Raw genomic sequence first — 21,947 nt, 5'->3', positions numbered from 1 at the left:
GCGCTGGAGGACGGGTACGAGCGAGGGGGCATGATTAGCATTACACTCTGAGCCTCGATGATCAATAGTGGAAACGTCTCTCCCTTCATTCTCATTCTCTCGCTGTGTTAGCCTTATCTCTCTACCCCCTCGCACCCTCTTGTCCCCTCCCGGCATCGGATATGCGCGAATCTCCCACCCCCTTCCCCGAAGCTTTCTGTCGCCCTCCTCCCCCTCTCGCATTCTCGGTACCTATTTCTCTGCCACTCTGTGCTACTCCGCGCGCTCTTTCTCCCTCTCCCTTCTTTTCTCTTTCCTTTCTTGCCTTTTTGCGGAGTCTGTTTGTTTCTCTTTACGCAAATGTCCGAAATGACAGTCACCGCCTTGCGGCAGTTATGCGCTGACTATCCCGACGAAATAATCACACTGCGAGGTCGCTGTTATTATTTGATATTAGAGCGATTCGGATCGCTTTAGTCTCGTCGTTTCGTCATCTCACCTGCACTTGATTTTTGTCAAATTTACACGTTAAAACTATCTAAGAAGCGTTTCTGTTAAAGATATAAGAAGGCTATGAGAAGGTTGAAAATATACGAGCTTGTTATTTTGATCGAGGTATTTTATTTCGTAACGAAGATCAGTCTCTTGTTCAAAGAGATCATCAAAACACGGTCGCGGAAGTAAAAGTATCGTGGCGAAGCTATGGGATATGATATCTTTCTCGCCTTCTTCGCGTGGACCACCTTGCAAATCCCAAGCACGCCATTCCCGGCAGCGAGCATAATCCTCTGACGCGAATCGTCTCGCGAACCTGCCCCCATTCCAACGCGACATTACCCGAAACGAAATGCCTGCAGCTTCCTCACATTTATTCCAAGCGCCACGCCGCGCGAAAAAGTGCCGAATCAGCCGGATGATGCGTGGTGTATCTATACGTACGTACATAAAGGACCGAGATTTCCTCTCTCGGCGTCTCGAGTCTATACCGGAGGTTACACCTTCCTCGGGCCCGTCCCCGCGCCGCCCCGAAGACGACCCGGGGATGTTTTATTTGACGGTGTCAGCAAGCGGGAGATATTAACCGAACAGCTCTCGCCTGCTGGAATTATGTGGGCGGATGGGTGGCGCGAGATTCGACTTCCATGGAATTTCCGGAGAACGCGGTATTGTAGCGAAAGAGAGCGACGGAGACGGAGGGAGCGCGACGGGGGTGAGGATAGAAGGAGAGAACGGACGACGGGTCACACAGGGAATCTACCAGGCGCGAACTTCACCATTCCGGATACCATGGTACCCCGGAGACACTGGCCGTGCCTAACTGCAGACTCACCCCTACCGGTCGTTACATCGTCTGGGTATCTGCATCTGCATCGGGAGCATATCGTGCTCGGCGGTAACTCACGTCGGTGCGTCCTTGTCTGTCGCGTGGACTCTAGGGTGATCAATGAGACCGCCGGAATCGACCAAGTTTTTGCGAGATCCACGCAAAGCGCACATTTAGAAAGGTATTCTGGAGATTTTCAAGGGTTTATTTAGACCGGACATTTAACGTTAAACGTGGTAGGTTTGGCAGTAAGATTTATTTTTCTTTTATGCAAAGATCATATATGCAATATTGTTTTATTTTGGAGTTCAGGCGGTCGCGTCTTTGGTACTAAATGTTTATCACTCAAAATACGAATCTTGAGATTTTGAAAAACAACGACGCAAATATAGCAGAGTCGAAATTTTGATCCTACTTTCGACTTTAACATTCTCCATTTGGCGTATACTTTGATACTCTGCTATTGATTGCTTTTGATTCCATTTAATCTATTTTATCGAGAAGTCTTCTTTATAATTTACAAATAGCATTTTGTGCATTTTCTGTCATTTAGAGGCGCTAAGTAGGACTTTAATTTCCATGTGTATTCGACATATATTGATCCTTTAGAATATACAGATGTTAGAACGTTCAGGTCGAAAGTAGGGTTAAAATTTTGACCTAAATATGTGTAAGGATTTTATAAATGATTTTTATTTTGCAATTTAATCAATGTTATTTCTTTCATGCAACGGATTAAGTACACACAAATTAATTTTCCTATGTTGCAAAAGATTGTTATCGCGAATTCATTGTGCGTAACAATATTAATTTAATGAATCACGAGTATGACTTTAACAAACGGAAATCCGTGAATAAAACTCGTCTCTAGAAATATCATATCCTGTGCGAGGAATCTTCTAAAGTAAATCGTCGTTTATGCAACATCAATCCGACGTTCGTCACAAAGCAATTAGAACGTAAATTTTATGAATTCTTCTGTAAACTTTTCTGGTATCCTTCTAGCTGACTGCTTCGAATAAGTCTGAGGAAAGTAGCAGTTTTCGGAGCCGGTTTGGAACCTCTAAAACTTTCGTAGGTGTGACACCGGTGGTAATAAAAAGTCGCAAAGATAAGAGACGCTTCCTTCTCCATAGATAATAAATAAAAGAATGTGACGACACTTGTGCGCGGGTATGTGTTTGTGACTGTCCTTAAGCTATTAACTGGAAATAATGCTTACTCGTGTATTACATCATACTTCACGATCAGCATGCGCACATAAAAAACACTCGCATTGCTAGTAGGATAATTTATAGTGAAGAATATGCAAGAAAGTTTCATATATCTCTTCGCTTGCACGGAAAATGGTAGCGCGTTATGTCAAAAACACATAATTGCTAGCAGTAATTATGATAAAACGATCGTCGTTGCGAAAGTATTGGAATCCTCTTCACCATCATCCATCGCGTACTTCCACTCCCTATTTCCTCTCTTTGACAATTTCTTTCATCGGATCTCCTTTCGGTTCATTTGACGGGACGACCTTTTTTCGCGCCCGCCGCACAAAGTGTCGATCCGTCGTTGTCTTAATGGGTGGCAGACCACTCGTCCTTATTGCAGACTTAATTACTACCTGACGCCAGAAAGTTATAATGGCCAACAAGGAGGTACTCGAGGGCCCTGGAAGCTTTCAGCCAGACGGACAAATCACTGTCGAAATAAAATTTCTTACTCCGGCGATATTTTCAAGTGATGTCGCCGATCAATCATTTCAACTTCTTAGCAGGCATATAACGGGCAAGAATTATGGCCTCACTTAGATGCGAAATGATTTCATAGTTAGAGGTAAATCCAAATTGTGATAACAATAATGAAAATCTAACCCAACGGCGAATTTCGTCGTCCAATCTAATTCATTCAGTTGAAAAGTACAAACCGTATGTGTGTAAATTGCTGCATTTCTAAAGTACAAACTCGCAATTAAAGTCTCCCGCGAGGAGAACGACCGACGCAGTAAAGGAAAACTATACTTACCCCGCGAGGAAAACTTTTATCGACCCACACGAGACGCGGACGATACGAGTGATAACATAACGTGGAACGGCCAAGCCGCAGCCACGCGTTCGCGGGGAATGAGCTCCGAATCGAAAATCGGTCGCGAGCAGCGGCGAGAAGAGCGGCTAGAGGGGTGGTAACGGCGAGCCTAAACAATATCTTGCGGCAATGTAAGGAGCGTCTATTGGGCCATTACCGACGGTCGCTGACCATTTTGGCCATTTGGCTTGGACAGTGCTACGTCAGCGGTCTCGATTCTCCCGCCCGTTCTCCGCCTATTTCCCCTTTCTTCCCTAACGGAGTCGATCTCGACTCACTTCCGCCCCTCTGTCTTTTCCAGCCCCGCGCTCTGCCGGAAAAAGAGCCTGTATCGTTTGGCGATTACAACAGCCATTCGATCGAAGCACAATTAGGGAAGAGCCGCGCTCTCGCGATGTCGACGTCGCCGACGGTGTAATTTTCGAAAGTCCCGGTCCACTTCGTCAGCCTTTCTCTCGCGCCACAGGCTATATCTCTCCCTCCACAAATGCACAATGCATAAAAATTGCGTGCACTCTCAGCGACAAGGCGCGCGCGCGCTTTAATGCTTTTTCAGTTCCAATCCTTCTAGTTCTCTCTTCATTTTCATCCCTCCCACCCGCACCATAAATTCGATAACGCGCGAATGCCGAACGTCCACGGCTTTTACGCCATCCACGGCGTCTACGGCGCGAATCGATAGATCGCGCGATTCATTTCCAAGTCGGTGGGAGAAAGCGCACGGCAACGACATTTGGAAGAATGGCAGACCGAGAAACCAAGCGAAATCGATCGCGGCCTTTCAATGTCTCAGCTTTATCGTCGGTCATATATCATCGTGCCTATATCACGGCTGCGGGATCTCGAAACTTTGCGTTTTTTCTCCTCCGCGGCGGGATGTGTAGATACGCGCGAGATCCTTGGCCCCGAAATCGCGAACTCTCGATCCGCAAAACACGGCACGGGGGAAATAAAACGCAATTTCCGCTGACGTCACGCTCACGTTGAGCCTGTAACGTGGAATCGGTAATACGATGTTTATCCCTGCTACGCAAGTCTCCCCTTGTATCGAAAAAAGCGGCTAATTGCTTGGTGTTAATAATTCTCGATACGTCAGCTGGACTCTATCTCGAGCGATTTCAACACTCTAGAACGACGACGCAAGTCTGACGGTTAATTAGATAAAGTTGTGTAATGCATATAATTCGTTGATAACGATAATGATATTATCGCCACAAAGCATCATTTGGATTACGACTACTTGCTTGTAACAATGTTTCAATGAACGTTACGGCATCGGTACACGTGAATAAAATTATCGCGTATTCTAAACGATTCTCATGTTCCGACACGACGGCGCTTTGTCCTTTGTAAGAGGGAATTCAAATTTTCCAACCGCCAGAACAACCACCAGAATTGTCGAACCAGCTGAACGTCGCTTTACCATCGACTCCGAGGGAGCATTGAAATTCGATGCATGGCGCACAGCGGCGTTTACTTTCCCGTATAAAACAAGAATCGCGCAATTCCCGGCGGAAGCGCGTATTATCAGCGTCTCGAATAAAATCCAAAGACAAACGCTCGCACACTAACCACGCACGCGCGCACAGACACAGACACATACATACACACGCATGCACAATCATACGCAGGGAACGCTCGTTTTCTCCTCACCCCAAAGGTACCACCCTCCGCTGCCCTTCTTCCTCCCGCTCTCGTTTCTGCTCCAGATCCAATTCTCGGTCGCTTCTCTTCATCACACCCCCCTCCTCCCACCTCCACCCCCATCGCCACTCGCCGCGTTTCTCTTTCACTCTCTTTCTATCTCTTCCCCTCTCTGTTTCTCTCTCTTTGTCTCTGTCTCTCTCTTTCTCGTTCCGCACTCTTCAGCGGGCGAAACATTGCGCGAAATAACGTTAAATATTTACTTTCGGGACGATTGTTCCCGTCGGTACGACGGGATAAACATCATTATGTAATGTATATAAAGCCGTGCGAACAGAGATAGGAGCGAGAGAATATGCGGGCGGGCAGAAGGGGCGCGGGGGAGAGGGAGAGGACGGCGAATAAACTCTTGCGCACCTTCGCGAAGGATTGACCTTACGCGAGGAAGATGCTCCACGTTGGATCCATCCATCTGACCTGTCCGCCCGCGTATCAATGTCCACATCCTTCATCCGCGTGCCCATCCATCTGGAGGTGTATGCCGATTGGTTCGCGGGATTATGGAATTTCAGTCATTGGCAACACCGCTGCTCGATATTTCTGACAATTTGACGGCTATCCTTGTATCCGTAACATTTCATAAATATCGTATAATATGCACTTTATACACACTAGAAATGAAATGTCTTTTTCCGATTTCGGAATGTCACCCGTTAACGTTATGGTATTTGCGTTAAATTTCTGAACGTCACTTTTCCTCTCGTTCCGGCTTTTTCAGTCCTTTGTCACGAAATCGCACGCATTCTCATATCTCACCGTTCATAAAGTCGCGTTCATTAATTGCAGGCACGAGCTCACGGCTTGTATTATATCCGCGAAACAGAGGACAAGAGAAATCTCGGCACACGCGCGCAGGGAAACACGAGACAAGATACTTGTTCGTCATCAACCATTAAGCAGTCCGCCAGTGACCCTTGCTTGCGTTCCTGCATCGCGAAATGCGAACTGAATATGGCTGGCGAACAGTTCGCTGGGGGAGTTGACGTTGTTTCGCAAAGTCCCTTGGGGTAAGCGAGGGGTCGTCGCGCGTAGTCGTTGAAGGCGACGCGATCGCCACTATCCCTTCGAGAACGTCGTTAATTATTCCTCAGCTTTCGTCTAGCGTCATACTCGAGCCAGCAGAAGGACCGACGTTCGTTGCATGCGGCGTGTTTACGTGCGTCTCAAAGAGTCAAGGCGACGGCAAGGGATGAACTTTTCAACCTACCTTTAGTTGGCCACGATTTAAAAAGCGTCGTGCTGCTTTGCATGCGTGTATGAATCGATTCTTCGATTTTTTCGTGATTCCTTCTTTCTTCTTAACCAATTTTTCGTAACTAATCAGTTAATTCTTCTCGAAATATTTGCCGATGTGCTAACATTAGAATCCTCTGGAATGTCAACCCACTTGGTTGCCCGAAAGAGTTATTTTGACACCTTCTGATATTTTAAAACTTCCTCTGTTCTCTATTATTCTTATCAATGATAACTTCTGAATATGCTAAGAATATAATTTGGAAAATATAGATTTTATATACATATACTGTAAACAAATTACAATAATTTTTATAATTTTTCCAATCTCATGTATCAAGCACGTAACAATTACGGTGCACAAAATTTATCGCAATTATTACTTACTTGCTCTGTATAATTAGCACATGGAAAAAATATTGTAGCAAAAACCGCATTAAAATTATATTTCTCTTTGCATTTTTTTCATAAAGTTGAAGCATACTGTAATTATACTGTATATAAATTGCTATAGAAATAATAAATTTAACGATTTACCTCTAATACACGATATAAAAAAAATTATATATTAAATAGATATATAGTAATTGTGGCTATAATTTTTGTCATAAGTATGTTCCAAGCTTACAAAAATGTTGTAATTTTTAATGCAATATTTTTTTGTGTACAAAAAAAACGAAAATGGAATACAAATCGAGATTAAAAAGACTAAAATCTCAAATAATATTTTATATATTGTACTTATAATATTGAAAATTAAATAAAAATTCAAACGACGTTCTTAGATGTTCAAAGTAAATTATGCATTAATTCATCAAAATATTATCGATCTCTTTCGTTACTCTTTCAGTTTATTTTACTTAAAAAATGATTAAAACATCGATTTTCTAAATCGTGAAAAACAGAAGTGGCGACAACAAGAACGACGTTCTTAGATGTTCAAAGTAAATTATGCATTAATTCATCAAAATATTATCGATTTCTTTCGTTACTCTTTCAGTTTATTTTACTTAAAAAATGATTAAAACATCGATTTTCTAAATCGTGAAAAACAGAAGTGGCGACAACAAGAACATCTTAAAAGAATCAAAATAATTTTATCGGGCATTCTAATGTTAACTTACTAAAGTATGACGATGTACGTGTGTATGTCTATAAGAATCTCCCATCGTATTTGCAAATTTCTCACATTTTTTACAAAGCATTAAAATATTCATGTTTTAAATATATGTAGTAATATATCGATAAGCGCGACACACTTTTTAGATAAACTCAAATTTTAAATAATATGTAATATTTACCAGATTAAAAAAATTAGACCAGATCGAAACAATTATCTGTTCCGTGGTTCTCATTAATATATACTATGCCGCTATGACTATTGAAATAATCCGAATCATGCGAAATAAGCTGAAAAACGAGATATTATTTTCGACGCTCCACGAAAGGTATGCCTTGGTATATTGCTTCGAGCGGTCAGCGAGGGGTTGCATTTTCGTCGAAATAAACAGCTCACCGAGGGAATGCTCGGTGAGGTTATTTCCCCGTCGGCTCTACAAACATGGTAGATATCTTTGTATCGTGGCGTTCAAGAGTACAAACGGACCGTACCGATAAGTGGTTCTATCAATCCATTCGGTCAGATAAGAATTTCGCCATTGATCGTCGTTTCCCATATCGGACCTCTCTCCACTACTCCCCCTCCCCTCTTTTCCTACCATGACGTTCGCCCCGCTGGGATTAATGGACAACTATCAACGCCCTGGACGATCATCAATCACCGATTCCCGAAACACAGCGGCCCGCTAATAGGCGATTTTGTATTTCCACGGGCTTTTCTGCCGAAAATTGTTTCCGTCGTCCGGTTTGTGTATTGTTTTTCTCGCCACCAAAAAAAAGAGAACGCGGGTCATTTTTCGCCGCGACTCGCTCATGATGTGCTGAACGATGCAACGCACGAGTCGACGCGTTGGGGAACTTTGCGATTAACGGATTTCGCGGCTGATTTTAGTGCGTCCAATGAATCATGGCGCGCGTCGTGTTCACGCTACGTCGTCATGGAACGAAGGATACCACCCTGTCAGTTTGGATACTCGGAGAACGCGCAGGCAGAAGGAGGGAGGAAGGGGGTTAGCACGGTTGGAACAATATCGCATTTTATAGTTGTAATCGAGGATCATAATTGAGCAAGTTTGTATGCCTGCCTGTTTCTACGACCGGCTCTCCCCGCCCGAGCGCTCTTCTGCCGCTCTTCTCCAAGATACCCTCGAAGAATGCCCCGGGTGTCAGGCACCTCGCATACCCCTCCAATCTCCAATCCGGTATCCCCGGCGGTATAACCCGTGCTAACAAGATTTCGTATATGTAATTGGTCGAGTATTAAATTGCGTATTCTAACGTTGGAGCATAGGAAATTGGGGGACGAGAGGTGGATGTGTGGAGACGACGACGGGGCGACCGGGGGTGGATAATAGCTGTGGGTTGGATCATTTAGTAACATACTGCAGTGCCGTGACGGTTAAGTTCACGACGCGGGAGAAGACGGTTACGTATATATCCTCCTCTAGGAGCCGGCGCGTCCTAGCGAAACTGAGTCCCGAGCCTCGCACTTCTTTATGCTAATTCTGGGAGTATAAACCACTTTACGGTGGAACATTGAATGCTGCGCTCGGGGATGGTTGCGAGATCCCCCTTGTGCGACTTATGAATCCAGCGATATACGAATACGAAGTACGAGCATTTTTTTCCCCGACTACAAATTTACTCCATAGTTCTGATCATGATTAATTCTAATCAGTCATCTGCATGGAAAGAAAATTTGATTAGATTAATCAAATATCTGGGTAGTATCTGGATTATATGAATAAACCAGAATTCTGGTTGAAAGTGCCAACATTCTGTTTAATTCTCTCTCTTTGCTATGGGAATTCTATTCAAGTTAACAAGATTCTGGTTAACCAAACAAGATTTTTGACCAGTATCTTGTTAACTTGAGCAGAATTCTGGTAACTTCTACTGGAATTCTAGTTCGTTCATATTTCATCAGATATTTAGTTTAACCAACTTTTCTTTCGTATGGTTTGTACAAAGATATTATTGGATCATAATTATTAATAAAATCCTTATTGTTCACAATCAGTTACCGTCAAATTTGATTGAAAATCCTTTTGCGTATTCACTTGTTCTATTCTAATTAACACAAATAAGCAGGAATTAAAAAACGTAAAGGATTAACTCACTGCGAGAATTATAAAGCTCTGATTCTTTTTAGTAAACTCCTGATTGTTACGCTGCGTTGCATGACTTATAATGATCCGACAACATCACCATTAAATAAGTGATTGGAGTCTGAATTATGGTTTAAATTATGGTTAAATTAAAGTTGGATCGATTATAGAATCGGTTCGTTGTTAATATGTAAATCGATTCGAAATAAGTCGCAATGTAACTGTTAGTATATATCACTTTTTACATAATGTACATTGCGATTGGACATCACAAGCTGGCTCACAATCAGTACACGTTATAGCAATTATATCGTTGCGTGTAATCCTCAAGTTGCCATTGTAACAACGGCTAGCTTAAGGGAATTATAATCTCGCTCGTCTCGGAAGGATCGAGAGTGGCAGTGAAGGTGGCCATGAAGGAATTTCTACGAAGATACGAAGCATCTTCAAGCTGTCCCAAGGGTCCGCAACGAACGGCACCAATCTTGTCACGGTTAGCCAATAAACGCCAAAATCACTAAGCTAACTACTTCGGGCCAGTGAGGCTTGTCATCCTCTCTCGCCCCCTTTCGCTACATCGATGCTCCTTACGGGCGATCCATCCCACCGCGACCCCCGGAATTGTCCTCTGGGCGGATACACCGCTTTCCTCCCTTTCTGCGCATTTAATTAAGCTGAGAGCGTCGCCGCGATCACGGCGACGTTACGATTTTCGAAGTGAGTCGGCACGGATGACTCGGATTGGATTGCACTGTGTGAAGCGGTAATTTTCCGGAAAATCCCAGATACGTCGCTCCGACGCCACGTTCCTTGCGTAGAATTATCAAGTTACTTATGTACTGAAATTTATGGGCCGCTTAATTAATATTCGCGCGACGATTTGTCAGCGGACTTGTCACGTCGTGGTCCTGAGAGAAGATACATCATTGAGTACAATTTTACGTGTTCGTACACATCAATTCAACCATTGCAACTAAAGTGAGGAAGTAGAAATAATAGTTACTTGGTATATATACAAGACAAAAAGTATAGACTTCCATTTAAAAAAATTAGTCAATACTCTTTCTCTCTGAGAAAAACACGAGCAACTGACAATTTGGAAAGCGTCCGAAACTTTTTGAAAATATTTTTCTCCATGGTTTATGGTGATCCTGATGAATCGTCACGAAACATTCCACTCGAGAGCAAAGAGTGAGTAGCGCAAAAAATGTTGCGCGTAGCTCAAGAGGAAACTTTCGAGTTTCGGCTACGATCCACGAAACTTCTATTACGGCAGAAGTAGCTCGGCAAACAAAGCTATTTATTAACGTAATATCCCGCGAAACTTTCTCAGTTTATCCCTCCATATATCGATTCGCTAAGTCTCGAGTCTGCGAGTTGTGTGTCGAATTTTACTGGAACACTCTTGCTTATTCACTTTTTCCGCTTGAATTAACACAAATAAGCGGGTATTGAAAAAATTACGCAAAGGATTAACTTGCTGAAACTCACTCAAAATGATTGAACTCTGATGATCTCATCAACGACTTGACTCAACGCACATTTTTAAAGAGTTAGATTATCGCAATTGCTGTTTTATCTCGCTTCCGGGTTCTCTTTTAGCGTCACCGTCGGTAATGGGCAAGTCGTCCGTCGAATTTCACTGAGACACCCTTACTTAACGTATTTTACCCTTATCTAGTGTCATTTTTTTTCCTTCCAAATTAACAAAAACAAGCGGAGGTTAAAGAAAGAAAGGATCGTCTGACTATGAAAATGATCGAACTGATGATCTTGTCAAAAACTCAATTCAACGCACATTATTAAAGAGTCAGCTTATCCTATTTACTGTTCCATCTCCCTTCCGGTTTCTCTTTCATCATTACCGTCTGTCTCTACTTTCCCCTCCTCCCTTGAACTGACGTTTAATGTACCCAACGTACAAGTGCCCGCTATAACAAGGATCAGCAAGCGCCGAGAAATCCGCGCCTTACGGAATACATCACGAGGCGTATTTACACTCGCGTTCACGCTGTAATAGCGGCACGATGATGCCCACCTTCCTGGCCACCCCTTGGCCATCCCCTTGTACGCCCCTTGCGCGCAGCGTGCTTCATCCGTCGGCCTTTCGCGAATGTACACTCGTAATTCCGCGATGTTTGTTTCCATCGTTGGCTTTCAGAGCCGCTTTCGCACGATGGAGGATGAGTGTAGCAGTGATGATGGTGGTGGTGGTACTCAATCCTGGCCGAAGTATTTTTTCTTTCTCGCTCGTTTACACGCTTTCTCTCGGCCGCTCGTGAAAGTACCACCGCTTTGTATAATATATAAATCATTGGTTGCGTTCAGCAGAGAAAGCTGCTTTGCAACTGTTGTAAAATTCGTGAATCTGATTGGAGTATGCTCTTAATTTGAGTTAAATCCAAGGGCATGTACCAATCAGATTCACGAATTTTATAATAGTTGCAAAGCAGCTTTCTCTATTAAACGCAGCCATTATAAGCGCAAGAAACGCCTCTCGCTCGCGTCTACGCTCTGCGACTTCTCTTCTCACATTTTTTACGTTCTCACATTTTTTGTCACCGTTCATTGATATTATATTAGACTTGAAGATTCTAGACTTGCAGGATATTCCCTGTGCTGAAGTTTCGTTCGAGCTTTGATTTTCAACTTTACTTGCATAATTTGTGAACGTACCCCTACTGCTTCACTCTATATCCCGTTCACCTCTTCCTTCCAATTCGCCTTCAACTCCTGCTCCCCTTCTCATCTTACCTCATTCGCCCTCCTTAACGTCTCCTCTGTGTTCGCCAACGACGCGTAAGCCTGCAACACGAGCGAGCCTCGAGGGCAATCGTGCGCGGCCTTGTTTAACTAGCCTTTTAATTAGAAACACTTAAAAATTAACCGGTAGCGCGAAATACATAGCGGTCTCCTCAAAATTGCGTGTGGCTGCAACCCTGCCGGGACCCGAGCGCCGGCTCCTTTTGTTGCGTTGCTACCCCATTGTGCAGCACGCCGCTTAATATTTACCGCGTAGGCATTGGCGTGTGCACTATTCGTGTGGCCTTCGTCGTGTACGGCGGGTAGATATACGACGAAACGATACGCCGCGAAACGCATGAGCGCGCATTTTGATAACACGAAATCGTCAAATATAATCGGCATACTCTGAGAGAGAAAATACAAATACAAAATGTTTACTCGATGGGTACTAATATAACACATGTACTTGTACTAATGTAGATTATATTATATATTTTTACGTTGAAATATATTTCTTTCAAATGAGAAAACACATAATTTTGCAAACATTTAATTTTAAACCAATGCCTTTCATGACAGCAATCTTTTATCCTATTTAAATAAAAGAATTTAGCGAATATGTATTAGACTCTTCAGACATTCAATCGGCAAAGTATAAAAAGGCCAATGAGAATCATCGCGGATTTTGGTGCGAAATTGGATTATTTTTCGGAAGGATAAATGTTTCTTTGATAGTGCTAAACGTATGACGAATTTTTCGGGCTTAATATATGCAGAGAGCTCATCATCAAAAGAATTTAGATATAAGTAGATATGTTATTAGCATTCACTACAATTAAATAAATATTATTTATTTTTAGATATTCTTTTCCTCAGTGTATTAACTTTGTTATTAGACACTCGGGGTATTCGCTGACTTCAGTCAATTTACTTACGGCAAAGTATTAATAATCGTAAAACCGCAAGAAGAACCTGTACTTAAGGATCGCAAGTTCGTTGCGCAATGTCATATTTATATCATAATATTACGTCTACAACATTATGTAACATTAAACTATCATATGCACGTCGGGACATGTCACTTATTGCAGCCAATTCTGCAATCGATTGGCGACAAAGAATTTATAGAAATTGACATTAGCGCGACGGCAGAAATTATTATATTACTTTACTATATTACCCGGGCCTCAATTGATATATCGATCGCGCGTAAACGCCGCCGTGTTTTTACTAAAGAAATTAATAGCAACGATATAATTGCACGTGGAAAAAAGTTAACAGATTAAAATAAAGTTTTATTGTCGACTAGAATATTACCGCACAAAATAATTCTTTATTAATATGCGCCGTGCAGCCAACCACTTGCATTGTTATATCCTTTATCGCGAGCGTTAAATCCGCGTTTGAAATTAACGAAACTTCGTTATTAAGAGATAAAAATAATGTGTTCACGGGTTTATAATAGTGAAATGTATTTATTTTATTCGGACAATTAGTCCGAATTTCTTCTTTAACGTTTATAAAGCTTCACTTTAACGTTTTACGTCTTATCATCGACATTTCAGCATTTTATGCCATTACACGGAAGCTGCTGGCGCAGCACGGAATACTTTTTATTTTCAACGTATTCGGTTTATGCTAACTGTGCATCCGCGACCCGCGCGGATATTTGAAGAAGTATTCGATATAGAAACGTACATGCATATAATTATGCATAATGTTTTTTTTTCCGTTCCATTTAGTGGCTCTATGTGCTGCTAATAAATGTAAATGTAAAAGAGAAAAAAACGCAGTCTCTCGCACGATTCCGTATATGTAGCGCGTTTGTGCGTCGGCGAGCGCGTGTATTTCGCCCGCTAGCGAATATATTGAATACAATATGTGCCGCGGCACGGTATTATTTACATGCGAACTTTCTATTTTAAAAAAATCCGCACAAAGAGTCGGATTTAATTCGTTTTTGGCGGAGAATATTCATTCAACGTTGCGCTGTATGAAAAAAGAGGAAAGAAAAAAATATATGCTGCACGGTATGTAGTCGTTCGAGCGCGCATTATACACAAGTTGCGGTACCGCCGACGTACCGCCGCGGCGGTTCGACGGAACAAGAGAAAAGAGAATCGCGAGTGTATCGTGGAGTCGAGAGATTAAGGTATTGTCGAATCGCCCACGATAACTGAATAATGTGAAAGCTTAACATTTTTTTTTTTCTTTTTAACGGGACTGAATTTCTTCTCTTTCATTCATTCTGCGTTCATTTTCAAAATTAGTATTCATTAAATAAAGTATACTTCCTTTGATGCGTGATCGTATCATAATGAGAATCTATCGCTGCGTAAGAAATAAATACGAAAATCAATACGCTGTTTCATTTCTATTATACGATTTGTTTAATTAATATCGAGTGAGAGAAGAAAAAGAAGAAAAACGACGGAGGGTTGAGTTTCGAGCGAAATGGATATTTTTAGTCCGCGCGTGAGTGTACTCGTTCTCTCTCCCGTCCTCTCCCCCCCTCTCTCTCTCTCTCTCTTTTGGTGGAATCCTCATACAATATTGGATTTATTCGAGGCTACGGTAGAAGTTGCGCCCTAAATAAAAAGGGTTGTCACTTCCCGGCCGCACCAGCCAATCCCTCGCACACGCGCGGGTCTCCCGGAAACTTCGTGCACCACCACGTCCGCCACTTTTCGCGCGCGCCAACTTCTCCCGGCTTAACTTTGACAGCGGGGCAAAAATACTCGGAGACATTATTAAATATGATTATCCAGGCAAGGTGTGGAAGAAAGGAAAGACGGCGCGGGGATGCATCGAGAGGGAGAACGGGGAAAGAGGGATAGCTGGGGCGCGGAGGAAGGGCTGGGGAAGAAAAGACGCCGAGGAGAAACAGAAAGAGGCCACGAAGGTGGAGGAAGAGGAACGACGGGCGGTAGGGTCAGGCTAAAAGTAAAAAGTTGCGGAGGGGGGCGGTGGTGGTGCGCGACTTCTGGAAGGTGCCCGGCGTTACGGGATACGGGGTGGTGCAGCCTCAAAGGGTGACGCGCGAAGGGTGGAGGGCGGCGTTTCGCGCGCTGAGCCGGGCTCGGCCTGCCGAGCCTGACTTGGCTCTCAAACTTTGATACGATTAAGACGGAACGAATTAATCTTCATCCCCCGCCAACACCGTCTGCTGGCAGCCGCAGGGACGCTGGTGGCGAAGAAATGGTTTTAAAAAAAAGGGGTGAGCGATCGCTAGGTCGAGAGGAGGCCAGCTCGAGCTACGGTGCCGAGGCTAAGGGTCGACCCCTTCACAGGGACCCTCTTCACTCTTTTGGAGGGTAAAGGAGGGGAGGGAGAGAAGTGGAGAGCGAAGGTGACGTTAATTAGAAAGGCGCGACGAGATTTCTGATCCGTAGCCGTCCTTACTCGGACCCACGTCCTTGTTTGAGGTTTTCTTAGCTCGCACGACCGATTTTATCCACGTGCGGAGCTTCGCCGATGTAGGAGACGGGTATTTATACACGTCCGATAAAGCATCCGAGATTGTTGAAACTCATGAAATGGAGCGTTTCTGCTTTTAAATATAATTTAATAAATTCAATTAAACGTCGAAGCGCGCAAGCTGCGAGTCACAGTGCGGGCGAAATTAATTTGGTCGGTTATCCGATCTCAAGCCCTTCGTGATTTGATGAGTGCGCAATAAGTGAGGAAGATCTGTTAAATTTAGAGAATATCCTAGTGCAACGACTTTAAGCGTTAAAAAAAGAAAGAAATTAAAATTGGACGTAAACTATCGGCTCTGATCGTAAGTCTTACAATGCGAGTCCTCGATAACACTGGAATAAGTGGTGGTAACAAAAACTACGAGCTCTCAAAAGATATCGCGCTAGCGGCAGTGAACAAGTCAGGCTTACTAATTCGTTGTACGTTAAAATGTCGAATAGGTCGAGTAAATGCTTGGCGCTTATAGGGAAGGGATAGTTCCAGCTACGAACGGCATGGTCAGCAGTGGTCTACCGGTCGTTTTTAATCCCATTGTGAACATGGCTTAATCGAGAAACCATTACCCTGGTTTGCTGCGCGAGCTAGAATGTCTGGAAGGGTAGGGCCTCTTACAGTGGAGAGGGAAGGCATGTGGTTCCGTGTGGATCAAGCCACCGGCCGATAGAGAGACTAAACCGTTATCTCGCACCTTCTGTTTCAAGAATCGTGATTGCGGAATCACGTTTTCAAAAGTAAGTGCGCGATTCTCGTCTCTTCAATGGCACGCTCATGAATTTCACCGCAGAACGTGTCCCTCAAAATGCGCGCGAGCGTATTGTCGTCGGTTGCAGAGAAACGCAGATATAAGTCGACGAAAAAAGAAACTTCTTGAAATGTTTTGCAAACATTTATGTTATTATCATCTTCTTGATTCTGATATCGACTGAGACATGTCAAAAGTGAAGAAAAATAAGATTATTTTACAAAAAGAACTATGGCCTAAAAATGTCATCATCACAATGTCATGTCATAAATTGAAATCACGTTTAAGTCTCAGAGTTGATCTAATTCACAAAAGACGAGAATTTCCAATTAAAAGATAGTAACAGAATTGAAAGAAATCTGTACATATATAATAAATGTAATCTCAGAGTCATGTGTACGAAAAGTTTCTAGGAAATCGTCCCGTAGTCCAGCATTTCTGCTTTCACATACCACGATGGTTCACCCCCTTACGGTTTATCTGCCACCTAGGAAATCGGCGAAGAGCGCGTTCCGTTCGTACGGGCCGAAGGGAGGGCGCGTGAATTTGCTGATCGTATGGTATTTAGCAATAAAGTTCGATTCCCCGGGCCGCCGAAAGAAGCAGCCCCTGATTTCGTCGGGGTTGCGAAAATTACAGCCCGCAGAGTGGCCGCGTTTAAGCCTAGCGTCGTGTATCGACAGGAGGTAGCGGCGAGACTACTGGAAGGGCGGTCTCCGGCAGGTTGGTCGGAGGAGAGTACCAGAGTGGTCACCGAAGTGACGGGAACCTCGGGGGTGGCGAGATCTACGAGCAGGGATGACAAAAAGACCTCGGGATCGCGCAACGCAGAGAGGAAGAGGGAGAGAGCACGAAAGAGAGAGAAAGAGAGGGAAGAGGCGCGGGGATGGTTGCTGAGATCGGTTCAAATGGCTTCGACGAGGGTGAGAGAGGATCTCTCACCCTGGTCATCGCTCTTGTCGTCGCCGGTAAGCTCGGCGAATGAGGTTCGGCGGGAAACGCGCCGGGACGGATCGTTCCTTTTCCGTGGACGTCGGAGTTCTTTCCCGAGGGCGGTTTCGAGCAGCTGGACAAACTGCCTCGTTACGGGGGTGCACCCGTCGCTTTTCGGGACGTTAGGAATCCGTAATTGACGTCGGTCGGGCGGGAACGCCGACGTAGAGGCTTGCGATCGTCGCCTACTGGTCATTGAAAAGTTTTCGTCTAACGATTGACAGAATTCGCCGGAATTTTGCTTTTCTTCTAATTAACGGGCGTTTTGAATTCGGGCCCTCCCGCGTGACGTCTCGCGAGCTCACGGTGCACTTCTACTAGACCACCAATCGACCCAAATAGATAGTTGCGTCGGTGTTCTACGGCGGCAAGTCACAAGTCAGATCGATAAGTATATGTTGATAAGTGATGGAGTGACTAAAAAATTGATTAAAATTTGATTTCTGTGGACTTTAAGGGCCGCACTTTGCGATATGTAAATAACGACAACTTATAGATCCGTATCAACAGTTGTTACTTGAAACTTGCTTCAATCGTGATACTCAGACTTGGGTTTAGTGTTAGATGTGGGCTTTTCAGAAGAATCGCGATTATAAATAAAGTAACAGTCCCAATTATGGATCGAATCTTAGTTTTGGGTCAAACTTGGTTTATTAATGTATTAAAAAATTACACATTACAATGGAAACAGTTTTTTTTTATATTCCTTTTATAATTTTCTTTTACAATTATATTTTAAGATTATTACAAACATTCTTAATATTTAAGAAAAAATCTAGGATATATCAATTGCTTTACCGACTCTTTAGATTTATGAAACTGGTAGAAAGTAGATTATGCTACATATATTATTATTTATATAGATTATTATTCTATAAAAACTAAAACAATGTGAATATATGGGTATTATTTATATAAATTTAAGTATCGTATAATTCGTTGTCTAACGTTTGCTAACTCATAATTGTGACATATAAGTGTTTCCAATTATTTTTTATAATTTAAAATTAACTAATTTGGAGTCAAATAATTTTGTTTTAAAATTATACGATGTTTTAATTGCTTATATTAGCATTAACAGTTTATTTTAATATTCAATTAATAAATTTATGTAAATGATTAAAATTTATTCTAACCTTAAATGATCCATAGTTAGAAACGTTATTTTAAAATGCCTCATATCTTATATAATTCAAATAAAAAGAATGAAATCCAACTCTAAATTCAGATCTGAGTATCTCACATGGAACAAGTTTCAAGTAACTACTATTAATACACACTATTAATACACTCAGATATTATATCTAGATACATACGTAAACAATTGTTTGTTCCATATTGTCCGAATTTGTTGCTGAAGTAACAACGGGATCGTTCGACGTATATGTGAAAAAAGAATCTGCAAAAACTGCTTGAGATGGAATTCAAGTCGCTTGGGTTTATGCCCGCCGAGAGTACGCTTTCGATCTGTCTTGAAACAAGTCACCCCCGAGCAGGCTCTTCGCGGCTCTATTTACTCAATCGGTTCGCTGATGATCGGGAACGAACGACGGGACCGTAGAGCAGAAAGAAAAGTATGGAATATTTAGCGTTCAGTGAGCTATAAAAGCAATTATATGGGAGCCATTGTTTGGCGGGAGTGCGCCTCCGCGATACGGGGGTGAACGCTCGGGAATGCCGGGGCGGCAGCATCAATCCAATGAAAATCAGAAGTACGGAGCAATAAATACGGGCGAGTCAATCCGTTCCCCGCACCCTCACCGCGTTACGGAAAACCCCACGAAATCTCGATTCAGTTTAAACGCGAACTCCCTTTGGTAGGACCACCCGGGAGACTTTGTTCTTGCGACGGAATTCACTATCGGCTTCGAGAACTTCGATACTTCGCAGCGACTGAATTGTGCGACATGCTGATTTATCTTGGCCGAGGAGAATGAGCCCAAGGATATCGAGCGATAGGAATATATACATCTCGGTCATTTTTAATATTACACACGATTGCTCTTACGATTTTATGCATTTCTACTTGGGTCATATTAATTTTGGAATCGTCGTCAGTGCTTATATTTCATGCTACAATGGTAATCGTTATATTGCATACCGTGTATTGTGAAGCGAGTATAATAATGGAAATCTACTCGTTTAAGTTTCATTACCGCGATTAATGTGATAAAATAACAATCGATACTGCTTTTCGCGTACGCCCCGATTGCATTAGAACGCGATGTTCACCCCCACTTCGCCCGGCAAAACAGATTTATTTGATATAAACCTCACGCGAGAGAGCAACCCCGCGCGCGCGATCCGATTGTGAATCTTGATTCGACGTAGCTCAACGGTATCGTGGCCCACGGATAATAATTATTTAATGAGTAATTACGAATAACAGATTAGCTCGTCCCGCTTGGCGGAAGGCATTGCGTTTCAAATCTCAGGGAGGGTAAATGAGAAAATACCGGAGTAAGAGCGGAACGAATGAAAGAAGAAGAAGGGAGAGAGAGAAAGAGAGAGGAAACCTGGCAACTCAGAAAGTAACCGGCTGTTGGAGGTGAGGAACAACGCTTCAACATAGAGAAAGGAGAAAGATAGAGGAAAAGGCAGGAGAGCGGTACGGCAGTTCTAATATAAATGTCCCGGCCGAAAGGCGGAACGGAGACATTCGCTAATTAAAAAACTTGAAAAATTAATACACATTTCTCTCGTACCTCGGGGGTTGTGTTACTCCTCCCTTAATCCCTGGTATCTGATCGGCCATCTGTTCCCAGCCATCTCGAAACTGGTCTCGCCTTTTCGGCTCGCACCACCACCACTCCTAATTTCAGATATCATTTCATCGCTCTGCGAGAGAATACTGCATTCGCTATTTCGCGATGAAGAAAAATAACGAAATATAAACATCTCATTCTTTCAACGCGTGTATGTATATATTAACATCCTAAACGTATTAATCAACAAGATTGCGTTCTCATTGATATACGACATTTTCTCGTTATAATTCTTGAGCCAACGTATCATCAGTTATAAGTACAGTATTTCAGGAATAAATACATCGATTGGTCTTTAGAAAGTATATTTCGTAAAACGTTGAAAATGATCATTTAGTCGCTACGATTTCGGGAGCATCGAATATATTTAACCACACGATCGTTCACGGCGAAACACCCTTTGGGGAAATCGAATTTTCCGTCCTATTCTATCGTGGCACGACTGAAAATTATAATCAAGTTTGAAGCACCTACTCTTGCGCGTCATCCTTGAAAGAACGGGTCGCTCCTCCCGCAGTTACCATAACTCCACGGATGATCCGTGACCGCCAGCCCTCTCGAGTTGACGACGAGGTGACGAGGTGACGAGCGGGAACGAAGGAAGAGGAAGATAGACAGAGAAAGAGAGAGAACGGCCGGGATGAAAGGGATCCGGAGAGGAGAGCGAGACACCGAGCGTAGCCCACTTCGTTTTGGAGGCCAGACAGGAGCACTTAATTGCCCGCTTCACAATGGAGTTTTTCGCATTATAGCGTTCAGTGTCTTGAGGCCTATTCAGCGCGACTCCTGGCCCATTCTTCGCCATTGTCTGTCTCCGGCTGGTTATGGGAAGCCACCTCCGATCTCCACCTCCGCTGCCCGTTACACCCCAGGAGACGTCGAGCCACTTGGAAAAGGACCCGCCGAGGGTACGAGAGATCTTTACGCCGCCATCTAATTAGCCCCGGCATTTAACGGGACATAAATAAGTTAAACACTATTGAATTGTTGATAACGATAGTACGGAGCCCCGTCACTTCCTTCGCGATTTCTCCTACCGTCTCTTCTTCTCGCGTTTTGATGGAGCCGACCCGACGTCGATCCCTTCAACCCTTCCGTCGTATCCTCGTTCCTTCCTTACCTCACCTCCCTCGTCACGGTTTGTTTATCGAGGAATATATTTGACTTCTCTGATGGCTCCTACGGCGCCTGAATGAGATGTTCCGCGGGCATGAAAGGGACTCGTGATTCGTTACGGTTTGCTCGAGCATTTTATTGATAACGCCATTAGATAAGCACCGGCTGGTCTCGATGCGCGATGACCTCAATGCCTGCGATTAACGAACTCGAATTCGCCATCGTTCCGCTGAGGCGACTTCAGCCGCAAAACATGCGCGTATTTATAACAATGAAGATGCAACGAGAACGGAAGAGACGACCGGAAGGAAAGAAGCAGGACAAGACGAGGCGACGGGAGTTTTGGTATTCTGCGAAAGAAGCGCCTGACCAAAGCACGATCTCGCAGATGATAAATCGTTTAAACCTTTTCGTCGGGATCGTTCGGCCGGAAATAAAATGAATTTAAGATCCGACCACCAAGACTCACGGTTCCGCGGCCGGGTGGAGACGCAAGAGGATGAGAGAGAGAGAGAGAGAGAGAGAGAGAGAGAGAGAGAGAGAGAGAGAGAGGGCAGGAGGAA

The 21,947-nt window shown here is 43.5% G+C and overlaps 1 protein-coding gene across 24 annotated transcripts in view; it reads right to left on the bottom strand.

Moving 5' to 3' along the window:
* Positions 1-21,947, bottom strand: part of LOC116854091 (forkhead box protein P1) — a 324,470-nt gene that overhangs the window by 67,050 nt on the left and 235,473 nt on the right. The gene's annotated exons all lie outside the window — the stretch shown is intronic.

Source organism: Odontomachus brunneus, unplaced genomic scaffold (assembly GCF_010583005.1).
Source record: "Odontomachus brunneus isolate Ranch 3 - 2012 unplaced genomic scaffold, Obru_v1 Obru_scaffold_008, whole genome shotgun sequence".
Lineage (NCBI taxonomy): Eukaryota > Metazoa > Arthropoda > Insecta > Hymenoptera > Formicidae > Odontomachus > Odontomachus brunneus.
This window is presented reverse-complemented; position numbering and strand designations above follow the sequence as displayed.